Source organism: Papaver somniferum, chromosome 10 (assembly GCF_003573695.1).
Source record: "Papaver somniferum cultivar HN1 chromosome 10, ASM357369v1, whole genome shotgun sequence".
Taxonomy (NCBI): domain Eukaryota; kingdom Viridiplantae; phylum Streptophyta; class Magnoliopsida; order Ranunculales; family Papaveraceae; genus Papaver; species Papaver somniferum.
This window is the reverse complement of record NC_039367.1, coordinates 81,130,974-81,134,054: the sequence shown is the minus strand read 5'-3', so window position 1 is coordinate 81,134,054 and position 3,081 is coordinate 81,130,974.

The following is a 3,081-nucleotide window of genomic DNA, read 5'->3' as shown; positions in this document are numbered from 1 at the left end:
CCGTTATTGAGCCAACCCAGTATCCACGTTTAGATATGGCTACCCATATCTAAATATAAGTATATTGTATTTGTGTGTAACAAGCTAAGACCATCTATCGATGGAGATTTAATTTCTAAGCAGATTTAGCTTGAATCTTAAATCAGGAGTTCATCTATCGGTGAATATTGAATGCTTTGTTACTAAGCTATCTTAGCTTTGATTGCAAACAACCCTGATTTGAAAGACTATATAAGGGAGAACTCTAGAAACTGGAAAACCTAATCCCGACACTTTCCTGTGTCCTAGTTGTAAACTAAAGTCGATTCTCCTTTAACCAAGGTATTTATAATTAAAGTAAATACATTTGTACGTTAATCAACACTTGGTTTGATCCATAGGTTGGTTCAGTTTCGAACTTACGTTATATACCAAGTATACATCTTGTTTAAGTAATCTCCTTGATGGTTCGTGTCTGTATTAGATTACACAAGGTGTCTTCATACCAGGTTGATATCAAAAAGATTATGGTATACTCGGTACCCTCGTCATTTCAGTTTTTCTGAGATTCGCGAATGGGTTTTGGTTGGTTCGACGAGTCTAGCTTGGGCTCATGTTAGGTTAGAGCTTTGTCTTTCACTAATCCTAATTGTAGTTCTGAAGTTTGGGCCTATTATTGTTTTTTGTTTGTTAGGCTCGAGTCTCTCTTAGTAGTGCTATGGCTAAACTTAGGTTGTGCTTGAGTTCATTGCTCTTTTAAAGGTTTTCTTAATAAGGGTCCATCATCCATGCCAGCTGTTTAGTGAAGTTTCATAGATACTTGTTTGAAGTTTGAACCTTACACTCTTACATGTTTGTGTTTCTGTGTCCTATAATGTATCAATGGTTCTGCACAAACTGTATGTTTGAACCACACTAAAGTTATACACACACAATCGGTGGACCCGGCCGTCAGGGAAAAACAAGGGGTCCCATTTTATGGGTTTTGCTGTGTCTAGGCGGTTTTCATGTGGTTTAGTCACACAGTGCACTAAGAATTTTTCATTTTCCACAAAGACGTTATCTTTAGATTTTTTTTTTGAAGCATGAATTTTATTAAACTACTAAACGACTATTACATGAGGTATATAATACCCCAAGATTCATCAAATACATTTAGACTGGTAAGTCATGAATTCACGATAACATGATATTGGAGCACAATAGCAATCTTCGGTTCAGGATTGCACCGGGGGCGGATGTTGGTTTCGAAAGTCGAAAGGCCTTCGGTCAATGTTTTCCACAAGAAAAACTGTATTTTTGATGGACACCGCAGTGTCCATAGGAACTCAGATTGAGATAGATGTGTCCGATGCAGTTGATCGAGGTTGCTAGTCATGCCTTTGTATCTTCATGCTGCGAAGAGCTGCCTGAGTGATATATGTTTGCTCCTTTGCTTTTCGGTTTGATCCATGACTTGAAATTGAGATTTTAGCTTTGATAGAGTCTTGAAGTAGAATCTAATCTCTTCCCTTGAAGGAAAAGTGCTAAAAATCCTATTACAAAGGTTACGACTCTTTAAACCAACGATTTCTAATCTCTGCCTACGTTATATCACGATTTATAAAGGGGATATCAATCCTACTAAGTGCTGATACCATTTCATCGATCCAACGACCATGATCGGTGGGATTTTTTTGTCTTATATGAAATGGTATCATCACTTAATAGAATTGGTATCCCCTTTATAAAGAAGGTTGTTATTGAGGCGTCACACTCCTTTAGAGGGGCGTCACCTAATAAGACAAAAATGGGTCACCCATAAGTAATATCAAAAACCTCTTATCTTATATAATTTTGTGATGACCAAACAACCCTTGTTTGGCTAATTTTAATTTAGTTTAATTAATTACGCCTAGGTTGGACATATAGTAAACCTGGGCATAAAATTGGAATTACGTTTGGAAATCAATTAAACCTAGGCGTAAAATTGGAATTACGCCTGGAAATCAACTAAACCTAGGCGTAAAATTGGAATTACGCCTGGATATCAACTAAACCTAGGCGTAAAATTGGAATTACGCCTGGATATCAACTAAACTTAGGCGTAAATTGGAATTACGCCTGGAAATCAACTAAACCTAGACGTGAACGACATGCAAATTAAAGTTTACGCTTAAATTGAACTAAACCTAGGCGTAAGTTCTTCAAAAACTGAATTACGATTGAAAAATCTAGTACCGTACCCAGGCGTAACACTAGCAGAAAGTAAATAAAATCCTAATTTTACTTTGATTTCATTCGATTTAAGCACAAAAACGAGTACAAAAAGATGGGTTTGTTCGATTATTGCCTTACATACACCATGGGTTGGTGTTGAGGAGTTTGAAAACTTCATTCTTCAATTGATTGAATCGGTGGAATGAGTTGAGGATGAAGTTGAGGTTGATTGAGATGTTGATTACCATCACTAGGATCAGTTTGCTTCTTCCTCATCTGTTTTTATTAGTTTTAATTGAAGGGTCATTTTGGACAAATTGCTATTGAATCAAAAGTTCCCTTAATCAGATTTTTGGTCACCAAATATCCAAGTGACGCCCTTCTAAAGGAGTGTGACGCCCCAGTAACAACCTTCTTTGTAAATCATGCGTTAGATGTAGGGCTGCACATGGGCGGGTATGGGCGGGTATAAGCTAAAACCAACCTCGCACCCACAGACTGCGGGTTTTTTTTTTCATAACCAACCCCGCACCCACAAACAGCGGGCGGGTTTTGTTACCCGCCCGCTACGGGTTGGGCGGGTATGGGTTTAAACGGGTGTAAACCCGCTTTATATTCAAGTATTTAGAGTAACTTCTATTCTCCTTGATTAAGTGAGAAAAAAAAACCAAAACCCCCAAAATATTCATATCTAGGAAGTTCACAGATGAAGATTAAGTGTTGAATCTGTTGATTTTTCGATTGTTGTCGATTTCTGGTGAAGATTCGAAGTTGTTGTTGTCGATTTCTGGTGAAGATTTCTGGTAATTGTCGTTCGTAGGTGAAGAAGAAGAACTGAGGAGGAAGAAGAGGAGAGGCCGAACAGAGAGAAGAGTGTAGAAAGTGAATGAGGGTTATCAGTTA